The following is a 26,672-nucleotide window of genomic DNA, read 5'->3' as shown; positions in this document are numbered from 1 at the left end:
CAGGCGGCTTCCTTTTCCATTTCTAACCCCCAGTCCACATTCACCTACTGCTTTTCCTTCTCTTCCTTTCCCTACTATTGAATTCCAGTCGCACATGACTATTAAATTTTCATCTCCTTAAGTATCTGAATAATTTATTTTGTCGCATCATACATTTTTTTAATCTCTTCATCATCTGCGGAGCTAGTTGGCATATAAACTTGTACTACTGTGGTAGGCGTGAGCTTCGTGTCTATCTTGGCTACAATAATGCCTTCACTATGCTGTTCGTAGCATCTTATCCGTGCTCTTATTTTTTTATTGATTATTAAACCTACTCCTGCATTACCTCTATTTGATTTTGTATTTATAACCCTGTATTCACCTGACCAGAAGTCTTGTTCCTCCTGCCACCGAACGTCACTAATTCCCAGTATATCTAACTTTAACCTATCCATTTCCCTTTTTAAATTTTCTAACCTACCTGCAAGATTAAGGGCTCTGACATTTCACGTTCCAATCCGTAGAACGCCAGTTTTCTTTCTCCTGCCGCACGGATAACAGTAGGGTCTAGGGCGCCATCTCATGGTCCGCGCGGCTCCCCCTGTAGGAGGTTCGAGTCCTCCCTCGAGAATGGGTGTGTATGCGTTGTCCATAGCGAAAGTTAGTTTAAGTTAGATTAAGTAGTGTGTAGGCTTAGGGATCGATGACCTCAGCAGTTTGGTTCCATAAGACCTTACCACAAATTTCCAATTTCTTTCTGCTGATAACGACGTCCTCTAGTCCCCGCCCGGAGATCCGAACGGGGGACTATTTTACCTCCGGAATATTTTACCCAAGAGGACGCCATCATCATTTAACCATACAGTAAAGCTGCATGCCCTCGGAAAAAATTACGGCTGTAGTTTCCCCTTTGTTTCTGCCGTTCGCAGTACCAGCACAGCAAGGCCGGTTTGGTTAGTGTTACAAGGCCAGATCTGTCAATCATCCAGACTGTTTCCCCTGCAACTGCTGAAAAGGCTGCTGCCCCTCTTCAGGAACCACCGTTGTGGTTGCAGCTACGGTGTAGCTATCTATACCGCTGAGGCATGCAAGCCTCCCCACCGACGGCAAGAATATGTTTTAAAAAGAGTCCTGAAAGCAAAAATATCTATAAACATCAAAGCAAAGCAACCAAAAGTGAAAATAATCTCAACTTGTAGAGTAATGCTGTGGACCTGACGGGACTGCGAAGCCCCAATCATATTTTACGTTATAATTAAATTTTACAAGATTACTGTATTTTATACAAATTAACATTATTGTGTATAAAAGAAACTACATAGAAGTTACCACTCAGCTCAGTTCACATATAAACCTGATTTTTGCTGACGCATCTGAATCAAATAGCTTTGGCAATCTCACCCATTTACATATGCCTCAGAAAAAATTGTTGTTTTAGGAATGGTGAGTAGTTAAATTAGTGTTTGAAGACCAGCAACCTAGATCTCATTGGACAGAGACTACTCACAACGTACAAAATCAAGCGTCATCGTCAACTGGATCAATTAAAAGGGCTGACTGGATGGCTTTAGACGGTAGTTCCCATCATACAGGAATACATTGTTATTAACCTGAATCCTGCGTTTCTAGATCCAGATCTGTACCGAAATTAAGAGGTAGTAAAAAAAGCTTCAGTTTCTGCAACAACAACATTTCTGGTTTAGTTATGAACCATGCATCTGATAATGCTCATACATTTCAAACCTATGTCAAATCAGGGAGTTGTTCATTTTCATTTAGCGCTCTATAAAACTAAATAAAATGAACGTTTTTGTGGGGAGGGGTAATTTGGAACTAGTTCAAGTTGTGAACTTGGCGTTAAAACAAAATCACAAAACTGCGCACCACAGGCAGTCGTGTTATGACATTTACTTTTATCGAGGTAGCGTGTCGGTTGCTGAGTGAGAGTACAAATTAACAAAATGCATTCCAGCTGCCAACTCTTGTCAGAAGTCTCGCCGTACGGGAACACGAAAATCCACTCAGGCGGGGAGCAACTGGGTGAGAACGCAGCACGCGATAATGTCTCCGTGCTTAACGACCGTCGAGGAGCGCCTGCCAATTCATGTGCAGCAACCTGCGTCGCAGGTTGGATAGGCACATTGCATAACTTGTTTAAAACTAAGGGGATGTTTGACTGAGATTCTACAGCCAGATCATTTTGTTTTAGTCGGCTTCCTCTCCTTAGGAGTGTCGTATGGCCGTTAGATAGTGCAATGACTTATTCAAAACTTTCCAGAATCTGCCGGTGCTTAGTCAATGGGGAGATCCGATAATACCAACTTCTCCCTACTCTTCGTGCAAATCAAATAAGGATGTAGACAATACAGATTTAAAATACTCATCTGATATATTACCACAGATCATCATGAAAAGTTTTTATTTTAATTTACATTTTTAAAGTAGGCGTTCGGCATACACAACATGCTGCCAACATCTTATTACATAATTTGTACAGCTGATAACTGAAAGATATTTGTGAAAGTACATTCAGAACAATGGCATACAGATGTGACCACCCACGCGCCCGTGGCAGAATTTCCAGGCTTTCACACTCCCTCCTCTCTCTTCCCTCTCCTTTAACCCCCACCCCTTCTCTCCCTTCTTCTGTGTCACTTAAGAAAGTAAGTTGCTGATCACAGAGTTGCCAGTCATATTGAATGTTGTTGCCGTTTCATCTGCTCCAGAAATAGGAAAAAGAGAACAGTCTCCAAATGTCTCATGCTTGTACTTTTATCAGACTCAAGCAATAGCTGCCCATAGGTTTTTTGGGGATAAACATTTTAGGAATCCGGAGGATAAAAGAGACACCAGATTCTTATCACGGCTTCCACTGGAAAGGTATAGAGAGCATTGAGCTCTCCATGTTTAGTCCAACTGCCTGTTTTAAATTTATGCATTCCTACCACTAGCGGTTCTTATTTAAGGACTTGCTAAGACCGTGTTTGCAGCAGAATGCACTCTATGTTATGTGACCAACTACTGTACAGGGAACGTACAAGTGAGAAGAGTTAGCCCCTTGTAACAGTGACGAACTTTTAGCATGTCTGCATTTAGTAGAGATTGGCAACTACAACAACACTTTATAATTTGCAGTGTAGGCAGCACAAAATAGTCAAAAAGTTGTGGCATGACTGTCACATATCGACCTGTGCCTTTCTTTCAGCTCTGTTAAGATTATGCGATGATTAAGTGTTTAAGCTTGGTATATATTGCTGTGAATGGCAAGTATTCGATTCCTTGCCAGAAGGGAGTGAGTCTGGTGGGCTCAGCGGTCCAGTATGGTCTTCTGAAGGCTTTTCATGGCCCCTCAATAGAACGAGCGCCTCCTGGGTGGCCGCCAGATTTTACGGAAATGGCTGTTTCCCGAAATGGTGGTTGTTGATCCTACCTGGCACTAATCTAATTGGCACAAGCGTGGTTACAAGCAGTCGCCATAGCATTTCCTTGAGGGTGCCGAACGGTAAAATATGCCATAGTTTTTTTTTTTCGTTTACTTCAACTTCCCTTGCATACTGTAGCCTTATGTCATTATTTAACCAAGATCTCTGTGTTTCTAACTTAGCTTTGTGTGCTACTTGAGAGTCACTAACTTTATACAATTGTACTTTGGAATCAAATATTAAGAATTACACTTTTTTCAGATTATTACTTGTCCTATGGACTTGGATGAATGTCTTCTTGTAAGTTTTTTAAGTCTGCAATGGATTGGCTTGACAGGCTGTAATCAAAATTATAATATTTGCAGACTTTATTCCTCAGTTGCTAATTGAATAATTTTTATCATGTACATAAGAAAAAATGTTATCTCTCCCAACTGATCACAACCTGAACTAGTAATGAAAATCTATAGCAGCAAAGTAATAATGTCAGTTATATATTTTTTTTAGTATGGGACATAATGCAATAATGTCTCCTTCCCTAAAACGGTGGTTGATTAAGTGAACCGTTACTAGACTCAGATGATTAATGTTAGTTTTTTGTACCCATTGTTTCTTGGACATTCTTCACAATAACAAAATGCTGTCCCACACTGTACACAACACTATCATCAAAATTAAGTGAATTAATGGCACAAAACTGCTGTATATAGCAAGTAAACTAACCGTTTTGTGCTTTGTTTACAAATCCTAAGACTCCCTTGTTATTGTTGTTGCTGTTGTGGTCTTCAGTCCTGAGACTGGTTTGATACAGCTCTCCATGCTACGCTATCCTGTGCAAGCTTCTTCATCTCCCAGTACTTACTGCAACCTACATCCTTCTGAATCTGCTTAGTGTATTCATCTCTTGGTCTCCCTCTACGATTTTTACCCTCCACGGTGCCCTCCAATGCTAAATTTGTGATCCCTTGATGCCTCAGAATATGTACTACCAACCGGTCCCTTCTTCTAGTCCAGTTGTGCCACAAACTCCTCTTCTCCCCAATAGTGTTCAATACCTCCTCATTAGTTATGTGGTCTACCCATCTAATCTACAGCATTCTTCTGTAGCACCACATTTCGAAAGCTTCTATTCTCTTCTTGTCCAAATTATTTATCGTCCATGTTTCACTTCCATACATGGCTACACTCCATACAAATACTTTCAGAAACGACTCCCTGAAACAAATCTATACTCGAGGTTAACAAATTTCTCTTCTTCAGAAACGCTTTCCTTGCCATTGCCAGTCTACATTTTATATCCTCTCTACTTCGACCATCATTAGTTATTTTACTCCCTAAATAGCAAAACTCCTTTACTACTTTAAGTGTCTCGTTTCCTAATCTAATTCCCTCAGCATCACCCGATTTAATTTGACTACATTCCATTATCTTCGTTTTGCTTTTGTTGATGTACATCTTATATCCCCCTTTCAAGACACTATCCATTCCGTTCAACTGCTCTTCCAAGTCCTTTGCTGTCTCTGACAGAATTACAATGTCATCGGCGAACGTCAAAGTTTTTATTTCTTCTCTATAGATTTTAATACCCACTCCGAATTTTTCTTTTGTTTCCTTCACTGCTTGCTCAATATACAGATTAAATAACATCGGGGATAGGCTGCAAACCTGTTGCACTCTTTTCTCAACTACTGCTTCCCTTTCATGCCCCTCGATTCTAGTAACTGCCATCTGGTTTCTGTACAAACTGTAAATAGCCTTTCGCTCCCTGTATTTTACCCCTGCCTCCTTCAGAATTTTAAAGCGAATATTCCAGTCAACATTGTCAAAAGCTTTCTCTAAGTCTACAAATGCTAGGAACGTAGGTTTGCCTTTCCTTAATCTTTCTTCTAAGATAAGTCGTAGGGTCAGTATTGCCTCACGTATTCCAAAATTTCTACGGAATCCAAACTGATCATTTCCGAGGTCCGCTTCTACCAATTTTTCCATTCGTCTGTAAAGAATTCGCGTTAGTATTTTGCAGCTGTGACTTAGTTCGGTAATTTTCACATCTGTCAACACCTGCTTTCTTTGGGATTGGAATTATTATATTGTTTTTGAAGTCTGGGGATATTTCGCCTGTCTCATACATCTTGCTCACCAGATGGTAGAGTTTTGTCAGAACTGGCTCTCCCAAGGCCGTCAGAAGTTTCAATGGAATGTTGTCTACTCCCGGGGCCTCGTTTCGACTCAGGTCTTTCAGTGCTCTGTCGTACTCTTCACGCAGTATCGTATCTCCCATTTCATCCTCATCTACATCCTCTTCCGTTTCTATAATATTGTCCTTGTACATCGCCCTTGTATAGACCCTCTATATACTCCTTCCACCTTTCTGCCTTCCCTTCTTTGCTTAGAACTGGGTTTCCATCTGAGCTCTTGATATTCATACAAGTGGCTCTCTTTTCTCCAAAGGTCTGTTTAATTTTCCTGTAGGCAGTATATATCTTACCCCTAGTGAGATAAGCCTCTACATCCTTACATTTGTCCTCTAGCCATCCCTGCTTAGCCATTTTGCACTTCCTGTCGATCTCATTTTTGAGATGTTTGTATTCCTTTTTGCCTGCTTCATTTACTGCATGTTTCTATTTTCTCCTCTCATCAATTAAATTCAATATATCTTCTGTTACTCAAGGATTTCTACTAGCCCTCGTCGTTTTACCTACTTGATCCTCTGCTGCCTTCACTACTTCATCCCTCAAATCTACCCATTCTTCTGCTACTGTATTTCTTTCCCCATTCCTGTCAATTGTTCCCTTATGCTCTCCCTGAAACTCTGTACAACCTCTGGTTCTGTAAGTTTATCCAGGTCCCATCTCCTTAAATTCCCAGCTTTTTGCAGTTTCTTCAGTTTCAATCTGCAGTTCATAACCAATAGATTGTGGTCAGAATCCACATCTGCCCCTGGAAATATCTTACAATTTAAAATCTGGTTCCTAAATCTCTGTCTTACCATTATATAATCTATCTGATACCTTCTAGTAGCTCCAGGATTCTTCCATGTATACAACCTTCTTTTATGATTCTTGAACCAAGTGTTAGCTATGATTAAGTTATGCTCTGTGCAAAAGTCTGCTAGACGGCTTCCTCTTTCATTTCTCACCCAATCTTATCAAACAAATATATAAATTTAATCACTAAGTTAGCTGTGGAGGTGACTAACTAGAAACCCTTTTTCCTAAAGGAAAAAAAAGCCTGATAGAACATTGTGCTAGCATCTATTTACGACGTTGCAAGTTCAACATGTTTAGGAATATGGTGCTCACAATAGCTATATTGAAAGCAGAAAATCAACCTAAATAAGGCAATAATATGCTCTCACACTGCTCGTAGTGTAAAGTTCCACTGTCTTCGGCCCTCGAAATACAGAAAACCAATAAACGTCGGCAGTGGCGCTAATTATGCTATGCCATACAGATATTTGCAGTTGCCAAGTAAGGAACGAAACGATAAGATCTGTTTTAAAAATCTTTACAATTAATGACGTAATAGAAGAGAGTAGAAGAAAATGGATCGTGTTGAGAGAATGATAGAAACAGATTGCCAGAGAAGAAAAAGAAATGAATTATCGGCCGACTGGAAAGAGAGAACTAGGTAGACATCGTTTAAGATCTGGATGATTGATGGAACCGAAACAGTTGACCATAATACCTACTACTTGGAAGGAGCTATTATCAGTGTTAGATGGATCACTTGAAAATGACTGGCAGGTGTCCAGTGAAGTGTCGTGGGGTTCGGTAAATTACGACCGGCTTCAAGATGGAAATTTCTTTAAACATTCATCTCGCCCGGAAAATTTTAAAATTCAGGCTGTCAATAACTGAAGCCAGTCATTGGACAGTGAAACTCGGCCTTGTTCTCAAGTTCAGGAACGCATGGAGCGTAATGAACAAGGCACTTCTTTCTGAGACAGAACCGGCGACACAGGGCTTCACTAGAAGGCAAATTCGTCAGATTGGGTATTGGCCAGGCTAAGACGCGGACGGACGCTGCTCAAAAGTAGATTATTGAGTAAGATTTAGTGTAATGACCAAGTGTAATAAACAAAATGTGGAAATTCTGTGACGAAATGAAGTCCAGGTAGTAGGGGTACAAGGGAAGCGTTTCTGAAGAAGAGAAACTTGTTAACATCAAATATAATTTTTTCCGAAGGGATTTGTCTGGAATATAGCCTTGAAAGGAAGTGAAACGTGAACGACAGTCACTTCAGATAAGAAAAGAATAGACGTTTTTGGAAGGTGGTGCTACAGTAGAATGCTGAAGATTAGATGGGTAGACTGCGTAACTAATGAGGAGTTAGGAGTTACTGATTAGAATCTGGAAGAAAAGAAATTCGTTGCATAACTTGACTAAATGAAGGGATCGTTGATAGGACTTCAAGAAATCGTCAGTCCAGTACTGGAGGAAAGTGTGGGGAGTAATAATTTGCAGAGGGAGACAAGAGACGAGCACAGTATGCAGGTTCAAACGAATGTGGTTGCAGTACTTATTCAGAGATGAAGAGGCTTTCACAAGATAGCACTATGGAGAGCTGCATCAAACAAGTTTTCGGACTGGATGAAATATGACCTTGAGCCCCCTTTCCTTTCAACCCACATCCCCAACCCACATCTTTTCCTCTCTGCACCTCACCTCTGCCCTCTTCCACTCCCAACCTCCACCCCCCCCCCCCCTCATCCTAAACTACACCTCGAACCCTCCTCTACCTTTACCTAAACCTAACTTGTTCCTCGCAAGTAGGTGAATCAGATAGGTTCAGAGCAGATTTTGCTACACATATGAAGCTGTCCCAATAAAACCCCAGTTACTGTCACGAAAACAATCACATTTCTCAACTCCAACGCTCTCCGTTTCCCTTTCCTGAGCTTTGACCACCCTACTCCACCTCTCGTTCCCTTCTTCTCCCAAATTATTTGTTTTATTCCCTGGAAATGGGACAATCAGAGAGCTTCCTACAACAAAAATGGGTTGGGTGTGACTTGATGTAGAACACGTTTAATAAACTTTCTTCCAACGTTTTCGAACCTAAACTTTATTTTCGTATTTGCATGGAGGCTCTTTATGATATTAATAGGGTGCTTAGGAAGAGCTTTTATTTCTAATATTTTCAACAAAAGGTGTCTTTTTACTGTATCAAAGGCTTTCTCGTAATCAGTAAATGCTTGATGCGTTGCTAAGCCAAATTCCCGACATTTCCCAATGCTTTGATTATAAATTATGATCATTACACGAATGTCCCATCCTGAAGCATGAATGTTCTGAAATTAATATGTCAGCGATAATTTGCAATCTTTGATTATGAATCTTTATTCTATATTTAATAAATTTCTTACTCTGTACACTGATAAGCGAAAACATTATTACCACTGCCCAACTCGAGGTTGGATGTCGCCCGGTGGGCGTGCACCCTAGAGAAGATATGAGCTGGAAAGGGGAAATCCGCGGAGATAAGATACTTTGTCGAAGGACACTTTATTTGTTACACAAAGCCTGTCAACGAGTATCTCGAAAGCAGCGAAGTTGGTCGAAGTTCAAGTGTTACTGTCGTGAGCGTCTACAGAAAGAGGTAGAACGATAGTGAAACTATCACTAGATGCAAATGGTTGGACGTCCACGACTCTTCGCAGAAGGCGGGGTTCGGTCTGCTCTGTAAAATAGGATAGGTGGTGATTTGTGGCATCTCTGCCGGAAAAGCACAATGCTGGTGCATGCGCAAGTCTTCGGGAGCACGCCGTTCATCATATATTGTTGAACATGAAGCTCCGCAGCAGACCCCAACGACAGGTTCGTATGTTGACCCACCGACATCATCAGTAACGATTTCAGTGAGCATGAGATCATCTCGATTCGGCCGTCGATCAACGGAAACGTGCCGGCTCTTCGGGTGAATCACATTTTTGCTACACTAGGTCGCTGGTCATCTCCACAAACGTCGTCATCGAGGTGAGGGGCAGCTCGAAACGTGCAGCGCGCCACGGACGCAGGCTGGTGAGAGCAGTGTTATGATACTGGAGACATTCTGCTGAGCTTGCATGGGACCTGTCAAAGCATCGAACACATTAACCGTTGCGAACCGACTGCATCCTTTTCTGCTTGATGTCTTCCCCAACCTCATCTTCCACGATCTTCCCCAACGTCATCTTCCGCGATATCATGTTTCAGCAGTACAATTGCCCGTGTCTCGGAGCCAGAACCATGGAGCATCAGAGTGAACTCACGCTGATGTCTTGGCGACCAGATTCTCCTGATGCACATCCTATGGCACCCATCTGTGTCGCTATCGGGGTCATCGCCGCGTACGCCAATCAGCGGGCCGTTATTTACGCGAATGACATGACCTGTGCGTAGACAACTAATGCCACATACTTCCGCGAACCCACCAACAAACTGTCGGAACTTTGATGCGCAGAATCAGTTATGTATTTCGTTCCGAAGACAGACAAATAAGGTATTAAGCAGGAAGCAGGTAGTCAATGTTTTGGCTCACCGTTGCAATTGCCTGTGTATTTCATATTGCCTTTTTAAATAAAGGAATAACTTTAGCTGTGTTTCATTCTTCAGGAACGGAGTAGTACTTACCAGATATATAAGAAAATGGAGAAAGCAAAATTCTAAAATGATTCCTTTGTATTTGATTCATTCAGCATGAATTCCATCTAAGCCAATTGATCTATTTACTGTCTCACACAAGGCTGATGTTCTTTTATGCTTATTTGATTTACAGAGTTATCAGCTTTTGTATAATGAATTTCTTCACAATATCCGTCATATCATAAATGTTTGCAGTGTCTTTCTCCGTCTTTTCGTATGCTTCGTAAGTTTAAACACTATAGTCTGTCTTCGACGAATGTCATGTTCACCAAGAGCAAAGAATCATTCCCAGGTTCACTATGGTATCTTTTTATTATTTTTTGTTTTCTCTCTCTTCTGTGTATGTATTTCCACGCTTCGTTCGTACATGGCTATAAATAGGCGTTATAAACATTTTCTTTTAATGTAATATAGTTGGTTCTTTATGTATTGCATATTTTCAGACCCCTTTTCTGGTTACAAATTTTAAACTTCGCTGACTTTAATCTTTCGCGTTCGTCTTTAATACTGTTTTTAGATCCAGTCATTTACAGTTCTCATGTCAGTTTTTGTTGATATAAATTACTCCACCACGCAGTAGTTTATTAGCGCATTGTATGTGTTGATGGTGACCGACTGACCTTACTGCGGGTAGTGTCGTCGCTTGTGCAATTGCGTTACGCAGATGTCCTAAAGGCTGGGTTCGTCATAATCATTCGCTTAGTCTGTCATCGTTTACGGTAAGTCTTGGAAATGATGTGACTCCACATTTTATCCAGTAGCTACGTGCTACGAGGTGCATTCAAGTTCTAAGGCCTCCGATTTTTTTTCTTCGGACTGGAAAGAGATAGAAACATGCGCATTGTTTTAAAATGAGGCCGCATTCATTGTCAATATGTCCCAGAGATGGCAGCACCGTACGGCAGATGGAATTTTACCGCCAGCGGCGAGAATGAGAACTGTTTTAAATACTTAAAATGGCGACGTTTTCCTTACTTGAACAGCGTGCAATCATTCGTTTTCTGAATTTGCGTGGTGTGAAACCAATTGAAATTCATCGACAGTTGAAGGAGACATGTGGTGATGGAGTTATGGATGTGTCGAAAGTGCGTTCGTGGGTGCAACAGTTTAATGAAGGCAGAACATCATGTGACAACAAACCGAAACAACCTCGGGCTCGCACAAGCCGGTCTAACGATGGTTGAGAAAGTGGAGAGAATTGTTTTGGGGGATCACTGAATGACTGTTGAACAGATCGCCTCCAGAGTTAGCATTTCTGTGGGTTCTGTGCACACAATCCTGCATGACGACCTGAAAATGCGAAAAGTGTCATCCAGGTGGGTGCCACGAATGCTGACGGACGACCACATGGCTGCCCGTGTGGCCTGTGGCCAAGAAATGTTGACGCGCAACGACAGCATGAATGGTACTTTCTTTTCGTCGGTTGTGATAATGGATGAGACGTGGATGCCATTTTTCAATCCAGAAACAAAGCGCCAGTCAGCTCAATGGAAGCACACAGATTCACCGCCACCAAAAAAATTTCGGGTAACCGCCAGTGCTGAAAAAATGATGGTGTACTCGTTCTGGGACAGCGAGGGCGTAATCCTTACCCATTGCGTTCCAAATGGCACTACGGTAACAGGTGCATCCTACGAAAATGTTTTGAAGAACAAATTCCTTCCTGCACTGCAACAAAAACGTCCGGGAGGGGCTGCGCGTGTGCTGTTTCACCAAGACAACGCACCCGCACATCGAGCTAACGTTACGCAACAGTTTCTTCATGATAACAACTTTGAAGTGATTCCTCATGCTCCCTACTCACCTGACCTGGCTCCTAGTGACTTTTGGCTTTTTCCAACAATGAAAGACACTCTCCGTGGCCGCACATTCACCAGCTGTGCTGCTATTGCCTCAGCGATTTTCCAGTGGTCAAAACAGACTCCTAAAGAAACCTTCGCCGCTGCTATGGGATCATGGCGTCAGCGTTGTGAAAAATGTGTACGTCTGCAGGGCGATTACGTCGAGAAGTACCGCCAGTTTCATCGATTTCGGGTGAGTAGTTAATTAGAAAAAAAATCGGAGGCCTTAGAACTTGAATGCACCTCGTATCATGGTTCATCAGATTTTCCACCATCTATATTTCCACGGATTCTTTAATAATGAAGTCCCAAAAAGACGCATCTTGGCCAAAATAATTTTTTTATCGAATCCCGTAGAATTTTCAGCGGAGATATAATGTTCAGCGATGGCAGACTTCGTTGGAATTTACAAAATATCTTGCCTATGTTGTATAATTTATATAGGTCAGACCACACGCACTGCCGAATAACACTGTACCGAAAAACAATGCAGCACGCGCCTTTTGCAACCAACAAAGTCTGCATCTGCTAAAAATTTCTCCACCGGACGTTCAATGGAGTGTGACAGAAAAAAAGTTTTGCGCACAACAGCTTTCTGGGACTCCGTTACTAAAGAATCATGAAAACACGCATGCCGGAAAATCTGACGAACCGTGATGCTACTAGTATAGGCAATCGTTCATTACGCCGTTTTCATAATAAAGACACTCCATTACCTTTCATGCAATAAGCGTTAACAATTGTTTACAAGGCGTACATGACAACAGCTGGATAATGCGTGGAACACTAACATTTCCGCGATTTCTTCTAAACGGAGAAGATACACACAGTCGAGTAGCAACCACGACCAGAGCTGTTAGGCAATTCCGCCATCGAGGGCGCTACGCACCGGATAGAGTGATCGGCATGGCAGAAGCTCAATCGAACGACTTTCGCGCGCTGAGGACGTTCCCTAGCAGATGTGTTCATTGTCAGCCGACACAATCTTGTTTTCAAGACTGCGGGATCTGGTGCATGACAGTGCAGTTTCCGGCATGGGTCCACACTGCTCAATGTCCAGCATTCGACAGCAACGACCCCAGCAACTCCAATTCTTTGCAGAGCAGGACATTTGTCCATTTCGCTCACCCTTTGACAATCCAAGATGCACCTAGTGGGCAACCTTTGCCAGACCACTTCATTGATTTTGATCTCCCAGGTGTAAATGAAGCAAGTCACCAGGTCTTGACTGGTGTCATCTCTCAAATTACACCATCTGATCAAAAGTATCCGGACAACTGTTAGTGGAGATTAATATCGGCTGCATCCACTCTTTGCTTTTATGATGGCTTGAGCTCTCCTGGGAGCATTTTCAATTAATTGAATTAATGTCTGTGGAGGATTGGCAGCCCATTATTGTTCAAGAGACATAACCAGAGAAAGTAGGGTTGTAGGACACTCGGATCTGGAGGCAAGTCGACGTCTTAACTCATCTCAAATGTGTTTCGTTGGGTTCATGTCGGAACTCTGGGAAGACAAGTCAGTGCCATGAATGATATTGTGCACGAACCGTTGCTTCATAGGTGCCGCTTTATGATACGGTGCATTATCACTCTGATACCATCATTCTCTCCAAACTGTCCCTCTATTGTACGAAATACACACTGCTGTGAAATGTGTTCTCATCCTTTCGTACCTAGCGTTTCCTTAACCTCATTTCTCGACCACGCAAAAAAACATTCGCACGGTGACACCACATCCTCCGTACTTCACTGTTGGAATTACACCTGACAGACAACCTTTTCTAGGCATCCGACAAAAGTCAAATCCTTACAGTGGACTAACACGGTGTATAGCGCGAGTCATCACAGCAAATCACTCATTTCTAGTCGGACACCGTGAAGTTCCGCCGCTTTTTGCGCCACCTCACTGTCGCTTAGCACTGACTACACAAATGTGTGATTTATGAGAAACTGTAACCCGTACTTTTTAACTCCCTACGCTCACTCACTGTGCTAGCTGGACTTCTGGTGGCACTATTAAACTCACGAGAGATTGTTTCCGCTTGAATCATGCGATTTTTTACAGCCAAGCTCCGCAGTGCGTGACTGTCCCTATCGTCAGCACGTGAGGTGTGCACGGTTTTGGGTTAGCTGTCGTCGTTCCTTCGCGTTTCTGCTTCACAACAACATCAACAGTCATCTCGGACTGTGTCAAAAGAGGTGAAATATCCCTGATGGTTATTCGAGTGACATCTAATGCCTAGCCCACGTTCGAAGTCACTGAATTCTCCTGGCCGACACAACCTGATGTTGCTGCTCCCCTACTGACAACAAAATATCCATGCATCTTTTTATACTGGCGGGTCCACCTCTCGTCATATCTAGCGCTCAGCTCTGCATTACACATGCATGTTCGGGTGCTTTTGATCAGATAGTTGTATTGGGACTCGAGCTGATTTACGTATGGGTGTGTGTTTCATTTTTCTCTGCTTATTTTTTATCCATTAATTCGCCTAAGTAATTTCCGGCAAAGATTAAAATGCGCTATGCCCACAGCAATCAAGCCTGTGGAAATAGCGAGAAAAAATGAAGAACATTAACTTCCCTTTTATTTTCTTGTTGTTTTAAAAAACACCATCAGATCTTTCATCAGTCTCGTACTGACTGTCATTGCCTGTCCATGATAGAGACAGAACGTGAATTTCTGTTTAGTTCACTGATAGTCTGAAATATATTAATTCTGATAATAATAAGCCAATGTCACTTATTACTTCTTTATTTCATCTGATCTGTCTGTGTCACCGGTACCTGTAATACTTCGGAGAAGCAAGAATTTTAAGCAGAGTAAGCTGGACACCGTAACGTTGACTTCGAAGAAGAGAAGGTAAATACACTAAAGAGCCAAAGAAACTGGGACACCTGCCTAATATCGTGTAGGGCCCCCACTAGTACACAGAACTTCCGCAAAACGACGTGGCATGGACTCGAATAATGTCTGAAGTAGTGCAGGAGGGAACTGATGCCATGAATCCTCCAGGGCTGTGCATAAATCCGTAAGACTACGAGGGGGTGGAGCTTGAACAGTGTCCTACTGATGACCAGCGTCCATGGATTCATAAGGTTGTCTCCATACCCGTACACGTACGTCCACTTGATACAATTTGAAACGAAACTCGTCCGACCAGGTGACATGTTTCCAGTCATCAACAGTCCAATGTCGGTGTTGAGGGGCCCAGGTGAGGCGTAAGGCCATGTTTCGTGCAGTCATCAAGGGTACACGAGTGCGCCTTCAGCTCCGAAAGCCCATATCGATGATGGTTCGATGAATGGTTCGCACGCTGACACTTTTTGAATCTGCAGCAAATTGCGGAGGGTTTGCATTTCTGTCACGTTGAACGATTCTCTTCAGTAGTCGTTGGTCCCAATCTTGCAGGATAGTTTTCCGGCCGCAACGATGTCGCAGATTTGATGTTTTACCGGATTCCCGATATGCACTGTACATTTCTGAGATGGTCGTACGGGAATGTCTCCACTCCATCGCTACCTCGGAGATGCTGTGTCCCATCGCTCGTGCGCCAACTATAACACCACGTTCAATCTCACTTAAATCTTGATAACCTGCCATTGTAAGCGCAGTAACCGACCTAACAACTGCGCCAGACACTTGTCTTACACAGGCGTTGCCGACGGCAAAACCGCATTCTGCCTGTTTACATATCTTTGTATTTGAATACGCATGCATGTACCAGTTGCTTTAACTCTTCTGTGTGTATCAGTTCTTATAATAATACGCCAATGTCGCTTGTTAGTTCTTTATTTCATCTGATCTATCTGTGTCACCGGTACCTGTAATACTTCGGAGAAGCAAGAATTTTAAGCAGAGCAAGCTGGACGCCGTAGCGTTTTCTTCGAAGAAGAAGAAGGAGGAGGAGGTGGAGGAGGAGGAGGAGGAGGAGGAGTAGAATAACTTCAAGTCTAGAAGAAATATCATCTAATAATCTAACATATATTCCACATGTTTTGTGTATACGAAATATCATAAGCCTTACTGTCTGGAGTGTACATCCCTGTGCGTAATTTAGCTGAGACACACGCTCCAGAGCGAACTTCACTAGCCGGCCGAAGTGGCCGAGCGGTTCTACAGTCTACAGTCTGGAACCGCGCGACCGCTACGGTAGTTCTAAGTTCTAGGGGACTGATGACCTCAGATGTTAAGTCCCATAGTGCTCAGAGCCATTTGAACCATTTTTGAACTTTACTATTGTTGCGCCTCTTGTGCGGCGCCAGCAAATTTCCATCGTAATTGTTATTCTTAAAGTTATTAATTGATCAGTAGATACAGTATCACACTTCAGAGTATCTCACTGACTAACCGAAATCGTGAATACAACAAATACACCGCCGTAGACATTCTTCTAATTTGCCAACTTGTTATACAACTTAAATGGTTCAAATGGCTCTGAGCACTATGTGACTTAACTTCTGAGGTCATCAGTCGCCTAGAACTTAGAACTAATTAAACCTAAGTAACCTAAGGACATCACACACATCCATGCCCGAGGCAGGATTCGAACCTGTGACCGTAGCGATCGCTCGGTTCCAGACTGTAGCGCCTAGAACCGCACGGCCATTCCGTATAACTTAAATAAATGGTTGTAGCTTTATCATATGTTGAATTGAGAAGTATCTTCTTTATTTCTTGATGGTGACTAGTTTCGGACACCTATGTCGGTTTTCGAACCATCCGTATCGTAAGTGTGACAACGCAGGCGACAGCCCGTGTATCAAAAATTGCTCCTGCAGTGACGATCAAAACGGCGCAATGGCCGACTCAACAATGCTAAATAGACCACATGGAGCAGACACTGGGTCTCAGGGTGACGCACTAATTCGTGCAGCATGTGTCATGTAGGGTGCAGAATGGAGTGGCACTGCGAGTCCCTGTCAGCAGTGGCGTATTCCCATCATTTTTTTCCGAGCCAGCGGGAATTTTTCCGTATGTCGCGAGTACGGGGGCAGCGGCAGCAGTGGTTGGGAACGAGCGCGCTAATCCCAGGGACAGCGATGACGCAGTCCGCGCACAACGGCGGACGCGGAAGGAAAAGGAGCCGAGCGACGTTTGGCCGGGGGCGACAGCCGCCCACTGGGTGGGGGCGGCCTGCCGGACGCACTGAGAGGCGTAAGGCGGTTATATATGGCGGGGGCGGAGGCCATCTGGCGCGTGGGAAGGCACACGTGGCGGTGGCGGGTGTGAGCGCGCCTCCAGCCGCGGGATCAGCAGCCTCCAGCGCGCACCACCTGGAAGATGGCGGCGGCAGCAGCGCCAGCGGTGACTCACGGAGCAACGCAGGCCGCCCTTACACGTGCAGCGCTCGCCGAGACACCCGACGCAACCCGTGCCGTCCACGTGAACAAGTAGTTCCCGTCTGCGTGTATCCATTGCGCTGGACATCTTGCACATTGTAATATGCTACAAGAGACATATGAGGGTCATCTTCATCATCATCATCATCATCATCATCATCATCATCATCACGTACATTTTCGGGATAGGCATCTTTGCCCTAAACAATTTAAATCCGATCCCACCATTTTCTTCGAGGTTGTCCTATCCTCCTTCAATCCTTGCCTTTAATCATAGGTTTCCTTGGTATCCGGCTTCGATCCGTACGTTTTGGATGGTGATCTTTTCTACTATTCCTAGAACATGGAACTCCTCTCTTTTTCCACTGCTCTGTTGAACGGGACCGTTAAGGACGGCGGCTCCCTCGGTGCTCTTTGAGAGCATCTCATAACTCATCTGCAGGCACAGCGTTTCACCCTCTCCCTCCCACATTTATATCTACATACATACAACGCTAGCCACTATATGGAGCATAGCGGGGGGGGGGGGGGGGGGGCACCCCGTACCACTACTATCCATTTCCTTTTCTGTTCACCAAGGCGAAAACGACTGTCACTTCACTTTCTTCGTGTACGCTACACGAAATGTACGTCGACAGCAACAGAATTTTTCTGTAGTCGGTCTCGCCGGTTCTGTAAATTTCCGCAATAGCATTTCGTGAAAAGAGCGTCGCATTTTCTCTAGGGATTCCTGTTTGAGTTCACGATGCATCTATGTAATGCTAGCGGGCTGACAGAACCTACCGGAAATAAATCTACTATCTCTCCTCTCAATTGCTTCGACATCTCCTCTTAAGGGGTGGTTTACTATCTTTGGCCCGAAAAAAACATGTTCTTTGAGAATTTTTTCCTCGGGATGTGTTACAGATATCACTGTAAAATTTGGTCAAAATTTTTATTGGTATTTCCTCTACAAATTGGAATTTTTTCGATCGGAAAAGTCGAAGAGCAAATGCGGAAGTGCTGTCGGAACGAAACAAAATTTCAGTGTAGACCTCCACGTGCGGTATGTCACAGATCAGCCGGTTCGTCTGAATTCAAAACTGAGCTGACGTTAGCGACGTATGTAAGGTTCTGTAGAATTTGTACCTTGCTTAAGTTATTTGGATCGTAGGAAACAAAATGGCAGCCATTTGGAACAAAATAGGGGTTTTTTCATGGATTTTTCGACTTCATTGGCCAAGTAAAAATATTTATAGTTGATGGATCGGAATAAAGTGGTTCAACTCCTAGACTTTAGTTAGCTTCGTCGGAAACAAAGAATCACGCCAATCGGTTCAGTAGATTTGAAGTTACCATTCCGCGCAATAAAAAACGTCATTTAGAGAAAAATGCGTTTGAAGTTTTGTCTAAATATAAATGCAATATTATCCAACGTACGTTCAATCTGCTGTTCCGGGTCCATAAACTAGTCCCTCCTCTTCCTCATAGAGGGCGTTCTGCTCGATTTGGGCCATCCTGCGCTGCTCCAGAGTCGCTCGTACGGCCGGTGACTAGCGGTTTTCGGCCGCTTGAATCTGGTGGTCGTCATAATGCTTGGCGAACTGCGTCGAATAGAGTCCCAGGGTGACGTCCATCGTTGTCGTGGTCTTCAGAATTGCTGAACACCCTTCGTTGAAGCTGTTCACTGATAGGAAAGTCGCAATCTCCACAGTCTTCGCACCAGAATGCAAATGCTTGGGGACTAACTTCAAAACACACGCGTTCAAACTTTAATTTGAATTTTATGTGATACCTCCCAAGCATCGGTACAATAACACGTCCTCCGATAGGGCCTCGTAGATCGGATGAATCACTTTTTGGACTTCTTTGGAGAGGGGCTGGTCGTGTTGATATTCGTCCAGATGTCCGGAAGCCTTGAACCAGCTAGTTTCCCCAGCCGGACAAACTGTGGGTGGTCAACCGTCGAACACTTCTGGAAATACGTTGCCCAAATTGCCTTCTTCATCTGTTCCACCGAATTGGAATGCCGGCGGATTGCCAAGCCGTAGTACGTCGTAAGCTCCTTTATCGCTTGATCACTTGATCCTTGGGAAGCACATAGAATAATTTTTCGCGGCTTCAAAGTCGAAATTCCTGAGCAAAAACTGGTGCCTGAAAAAGGCCGATTTCAGGCAGGTGTATTTTTTTCTTCAACTGCGAATAAAACATTTCTGTTCCGTATTCGGAAAAACCGTTTCAGGGGTGGATTCTAAACACTTTTATGGATCAAAAAATGCAATTTAAAAAATCGATGTTTTGAACCAAAAGATAGTAAACTTCCCCTTAATCTGACCGTGCGCGGATCTCAAACTATTGAACGGTACTCAAGAATGGGCCACACTAGCTTCCTATGTGCCGTCTCCTTTATGGATGAGCTAGAGTTTCCCAAAATTCACCGAACAGCACCAAGCCAAACATTTGCATTCTCTGCTACCAAACTGAAGTGCTCAATCAATTTCATATAGCTTCACAATGTTACGCCGAGATACTTAATAGATGTGACTGTGTCAAGTAGCACCCTACTAATGCTCTACTCGTACGTTACACGATTGTTTTTCCTACTTATCCGCATTAACTTACATTTTTCTACATTTAGAGCAAGCCGCCACTGAACACACCAACTAAAGATTTTGTCTTTCATTTTGTGTACACTTACACTCACTCAACAACACCACCTTCCCGTACACCACAGAGTTATCAGCTAACACCCCTAAATTCCTGTTCACCCTGTCCGTCAGATAATTCATGTTTATAGGAAACAAGAGCCGTCTATTAGAATTCCCTGGTGCACTCCTGACTGTACCCTTGTCTCTCACCAACACTCGCCACCGAGGACTAACTACTGGGCTCTGGCCACTGACGTATCTGGGCCGGCCGAAGTGGCCGTGCGGTTAAAGGCGCTGCAGTCTGGAACCGCAAGACCGCTACGGTCGCAGGTTCGAATCCTGCCTCGGGCATGGATGTTTGTGATGTCCTTAGGTTAGTTAGGTTTAACTAGTTCTAAGTTCTAGGGGACTAATGACCTCAGTAGTTGAGTCCCATAGTGCTCAGAGCCATTTGAACTGACATATCTGGGAACAAACTGTATGCTCGGACGTTCTGCAGCGGGGCACCGCGTCAAACACTTTCCGGAAATCTAGGAATGTGGAATCTGCCCGTTGCCTTCCTCTCAAAGTTGTTAGGACACCATGTGAGAAAAGGGCAAGATGAATTTCGCATGAGTGAAAATCAGTGCTGATGTTTTTCTTTCTCAAGGGAATTTATTATCAGAATATTTTCACTCTGCAGCCGACTATGCGCTGATATGAAACTTCCTGGCAGATTAAAACTGTGTGCCCGACCGAGACTCGAACTCGGGACCTTTGCCTTTCGCGGGAAAGTGCTCTACCATCTGAGCTACCCAAGCACGACTCTGGGGTACTGGCAGAAGTGAACCTGTGAGGACGGGGCGTGAGTCGTGCTTGGGTAGCTCAGATGGACGCCGGCACGGTAGCTCAGCGTGTTCCGTCAGAGGATTAGCTACTCTCTGTAATAAAAAACTGAGTGAACGGATCAACTAAGAACCTAAACGGGTGTCATCGGACGTCCGCCCCGAACAAATTCCACGAAAAATATAGAATAAACTGAGATCAAATGGGTTCAAATGGCTCTGAGCACTATGTGACTTAACATCTATGGTCATCAGTCCCCTAGAACTTAGAACTACTTAAACCTAACTAACCTAAGGACAGCACACAACACCCAGCCATCACGAGGCAGAGAAAATCCCTGACCCCGCCGGGAATCGAACCCGGGAAGCCGGGCGTGGGAAGCAAAAACGCTACCGCACGACCACGAGATGCGGGCTGAAAAAAAAAAAAAACTGAGATAGACAAAAAAAATGGTAGAGCACTTGTCCAGAAAGGCAAAGGTTCTGAGTTCGAGTCTCGGGCCGGCACACAATTTTAATCCTCCACGAAGTTTCGAAATTTATTATAGTCGTACTCAGGATGTTTTCAAGAATTCTACAGCAATCCGATATTAACGATATTTGTCTGTAATTATGCGATTCATTCTTTTATCTTCATTATATATAGGATTTGACTGCCCTTTTTCCCAGTAGCTTCTCTCATCATCTATATCTACATACATACTCCGCAAGCCACTACGGTGCGTGGCGGAGGGCAGCCTGTACCAGTACCATTCATTTCCTTTCCTGTTCCAATAAAGCGAGGGAAAATATGTGTCTATATGCCTCCATATGAGCCTTAATTTCTCGTATCTTGTCTTCGTGTTCCTTACGCTCAATGTATGTTGGTGGCAGTAGAACAGTGTGGCAGCCAGCATCAAATGCTGATTATCTGAATTTTCACAATAGTGTTTCTCGAAAAGAACGTCGTCTTCGCTCCAGGGATTCCCATTTCAGTTTCCTAAGCATCTACGTAACACTTACGCGTTGTTCAAACCTACCGGTCACAAATTTGGCGGCCCGTCTCTGAATTGCTTCGATGTCTCCCTGCAATCCTACCTGGTACAGATCCCGAACACACTAGCAATACTCAAGATTATGCCGCACCGGCGTCCTAAATGCGGTATCCTTTACGGGTGAACCAGTCTTTCCTAAAATTTTCCCAATAAACCGAAGTCGACTACACCACAGTTTTTACATGCTTGTTCCATTTCATATCTCTTTGCTATGTTACAGCCAGATATTTGAACTACTTGACTGTGTCAAGCAGGTCACTAGTAATACTGTATCCGAACATTATAGGTTTGTTCCTACTCATCCGCATTAACTTACATTTTTCCACATTTGGAGCCAGCTGCCATCCATCACACCAACTGGAAATTTTGTTAAAGTCGTATTTCTCTACAGTCGTACAACTTCGACACCTTCCTTACACCACGACTTCATCAGAAAATACCCGCAGACTGCTGTCCACCCTGTCCGACAAATCATTTATGTGTACAGAAAACAACAACAGTCCTATCACACTTTCCTGGGGCACTCCTGACGACACCCTTGTGTCTCATGAACACTCCCCGTCGAGGACAACATCCTGGGTTCTATGATTTAATACGTCTTAGAGCCGCTCACGTATCTATGAACTTATTCCATATGGTAGTACTATCGTTAACAGCCGCAGTGGGGCACCGTGTCAAATGGTTTCCGGAAATCTGGAAATATGGAATCTGCCTGTTGCCTTCCATCCATTGTTCGCAGTATATCATGTGAGAGAAGGGCAAGTTGAGTTTCGCACGAACGACGCTTTCTAAATCCATCCTGATTCGGCTTTTCAGTCCAAAGAAAGTTTATTATATTTGGTTTCAGAATATTTTCAAGGATTCTGCAGGAAACCGAAAGAGGGATATTGGTTTGTAATTTTTGTGGGTCCGTTCTTTTATCCTTATCTGCTGGAGTCACCTGTGCGTTTTTCCAGTCGCTTGGAACTTTGTGCTGGGTGCGGGATTCACGATAAATGCAAGCTATGTAAGGGGCCAATGCAGTGGAGTGCTCTTTGTAAAAGCGAACTGAGATTCCGTCTGGACCTGGTGATTTGCTTTCGAATCTTTTAGTTGTTTCTCTACGCCAGGGATGGTATTACTATGTCGTCCACATGGGAGACTGTTCGATGGTCAAAATATTAACAGCAAAAAATAAATAAATGACTATCAAATGGACAACGAAAGTATGAACAGCAAAAAATTAATATGTTAAACATAAACTCTGGAAGTGCAAAAATTTGCTCATACTACACAGGAAATCAGTATGCCAGTGAAAATGTACCCACTAAAGTTCTTAACTTTGTCATGTGATGTCGAGAGCGTGTATCTAATTGAACGCGCTTTTAATATTATTTTAGTTTGTTAGCGTCATTTAAGAATAATCTTCTGAATGAAAAAGTTTCTCCAAAACATAAAAAGCTCGGTTGTTTTCAAGAACAAACAACTATGAACACATCAACTTTCGGAACTTTTCTACTGTCAACCTCCACAAAATTCCCCTCCATTGTTACTTAGAAGTTGTAAATGCGTTTTCTGTCATTAAGTAACTATACTGTAGACAGAAAACTTACGGAAGAACATTAGTAGCTTCGGCTAATACTCCTTGAATCCCAGGGATTCAGCCAAAAACAGAACTTTTCGATCACATGACCAAGTCTTTAAATTTAATGATTTTAAAGCTTTACTTACGCAAAAATGATATTTTATGAGTACATTTACCGAAAATGATATTTATTATAATTCAGCTGGCCATTGTGGCCCAGTGGTTCTAAGCGCTTCAGTCCAGAACCGCGTAAGGCAACTAAGAATAGGTCCTATAAATAGTTAGTACACTCATGAAGGGCATGCCTCGTTGATAAAGTGTTTGACCACGTCTGCGCTTTGAGCACATTCATTAGCGCTAATTGAAATATGGAGAGCTCACACAGTGAAATGGTGCGAAGGCAAGCTCGTAATACGCTGTGAACGAGACACCAAGGTACTTACATATTCGTGGGAACCGTCAGTACAACTTACACACAGAAATTTATAACAAGATATTCCTACCAATTGAACAAATATTTACTGTCTGACAAAAATGCAACGCCATCAGGGATAATGCCATTCTATTGGCAAGTGATGCGACAGATAGTTCATCGTTGTTGCAGAACGTGACAAATTCAGAGCAAATGAAACACACATGTCACAGTAAAGCTTGTCTGAACGGTCCAAACAGTTGTTTCAGTGGGGTACAAGAAAGGAGCCTCCACGAAGATTGCAATGATTTCCGAACGAGATAAGACTTGCAATCGGGCGCACCCTGGGCGTCAGATTTCTTTGATAGCTGATCCTTTCACACCAGAAACATCATCTTGGTCCTTTTCAGGATCACAGTTGACCATCATCTCGGTGAATATGGAATGTGTGTCTTCACCAAAAGAAGTACTGCTACAAGAGCTGTAAAGACAAACCAAGTGCGATGTGCTCTGCATATGGAGACCCACAGTAGCTGTGAAATGCGCAGACCAAAAATAAACGGATTGCGACTGGCTACGGAAAGACCCCACCCAAAACACGGAAGCGCTATATTTGTCTAACCGGATATACAGGTAATATTAACAGCCATTACTGAAGCAAATGATCTTTAAGTCTTAACTTTGGAAATCAAAGGCTGTACAATCACATCCGTATACAAGCCACCGGATGTTGATCTCAATGTACCTGATATCTTTTATAGTCAACACGCACAAATAGTGACTAGTGACTTCAGCTGTCACAGCACCACGTGGGGGCTATGAGAATGTTGATGAGAATGGTATAGTATTACAGGAATTGGGGAAAGGCAGTCATTTGAACCTTATACAGGACTCTAAGCAATCTGCATGTTTCAACAGTGGCAGCTGAAAACGCGGATACAATCCCGATATGATATTTTGCAGCGAGAACATCTCAACAGTGCACAAAAACTGTCTGCAACCCTATTCCAAATGCACAGTACAGATGTATCATGTGCGAAATTTACGCAGCAGTTAGACCTCAGACAGTTTCGTTTAGAAGGAGGTTTAACTTCAGGAAAGCCAATTGCCCAAAGTTTACAGAAATGTTGGGTGCTGCAGTTCCAAATATTGAATCTTCACCTGACTCGTATGATACTTTTGTAGAGGCTGCAAAGAGATGCTCCAGAATTGCCATTCCTCAAGGTTGTCGAACATCACACATTCCTGGTCTAACTTCAGAATTCAGTGTTCAGTTCAAAGAGTATAAGGTACTATTCGAAGAATATCCATTCGGCGATAAAACGCTGGTGCCTGGGAATAAACTTATTACATCTCTGAGAGAATCCAAAAGGAATTCTTGGGTTAAAACTATAGAAGAATTTGATCAAACCAGAAACAGCCACAAAGCGTGGAGATTATTAATACGCCTCATTAATGATCCAACCAGATCCACAGCACACTGGAACATCACTGCAGGTCAGATAGCACACCATCTGCTCGTAAATGGGAAAGGAAGCCGTAGAATCAAAGTGCCAAAAATACACTAAGATTCCCATGAACAAACGAGGGGTCTGGCTCTCCCATTCGAGGTATTTGAATTAAACAAGGCTATTAAGGAGAGAAAAACTGGTGAAGCACCCAGTTTAGATGACATCCGTATGGAGAAAATTAAGAATTTCGGTCCAGCAACAAGAAAATCGATTCTGCAGCTTTTCAACAACTGCATGTACCAGTGTCAAATACCAAAGATCTGGCGACAGAGCAGGGTGATAGCTCTTCTGAAACCTGGAAAGGAAGCAAATCATCCCAAGAATTTCAGACCGATTAGCCTTTTGAGTCACCTTTATAAACTGTTCGAAAGTATGATTCTGAATAGAATCCTACCAGTAATACACCCTCTTCTCATACCCAGACAAGCAGGATTTCGACCAAACAGAAGCTGCACACAGCAACTTTTGAATCTTAACTTCTAGAGGATGACTTTGAAACCCGACAAGCAACGGGCGTGGTCTTCGTGGATCTCAAAGCAACGTGTGTTAGTGCCCCTCATCGGTTACTCCATACAAAATTATACAATATGATCAAAAACGCCCACCTAGTTAGACTAATCAGCACCCTCCTCGAAGCCGCAGGTTTTTTGTTGAATTTCAAGGACGACGCAGTCGCTGGAGAGCTCAGAAAAATGGTCTACCTCAGGGAAGCGTCTTGGCTCCACTTCTCTTCAACATCTATACCAACGACCAGCCACTGACCCCGGGCACGAGGAGATTCTTATATGCAGATGACCTAACCCTTGCTACGCAGAGCTCATACTTTGAAACAGTGGAAAGAAACCTGACAATTGCACTTAGAACACTGTCAAGCTGCTACTACTACCGGAATCAACTCAGACCAAACCCTTCGAAGACCGAAGTTTGTGCCTTTCACCAAACAGGGAAGCTAATCGTGAGTTACATGTTGAATGGTCAGGCATCTAATTGCACCATCATCACGCCCCTAAATAGTTGGGAGTCACTCTCGACACAACTCTGACATTCAAAACTCCCTGCAAGAACTCCAAAATGAAAATCTCCACTCGTAACAACCTAATTCGCAAACTACCAGGGACGCAGTGGGGCTCACATCCACAAACAATTAGCTCTTCTGCAATGGCACCGTGCTTTTCCACTGCCGAATATGCTTCCCCAGTCTGGTACAGGTCATCTCATGCCAGACAAGTAGACCTTGCTCTCAACGAAACCTGCAGGTTGACCACAGATTGCTTAAGACCTACCCCAACTGATACGCTCTACTACCTGGCTGGAATAGCGCCACCATGGGTACGCAGAACAGTGGTTGCCAACAAGGAGAGACTGAAAGTGGAGCAGAACAGTTCCCACGCACTGCACGGACATAATCCACCACAGCAACGGATGAGCTCGCGGAAGAGCTTCCTGAGGACATCTGAGAAGCTCACCGTTTCACCAGAGGAGGAGT

This window comes from Schistocerca nitens, chromosome 5 (genome assembly GCF_023898315.1).
Source record: "Schistocerca nitens isolate TAMUIC-IGC-003100 chromosome 5, iqSchNite1.1, whole genome shotgun sequence".
In the NCBI taxonomy this organism is placed as follows: domain Eukaryota; kingdom Metazoa; phylum Arthropoda; class Insecta; order Orthoptera; family Acrididae; genus Schistocerca; species Schistocerca nitens.
This window is presented reverse-complemented; position numbering follows the sequence as displayed.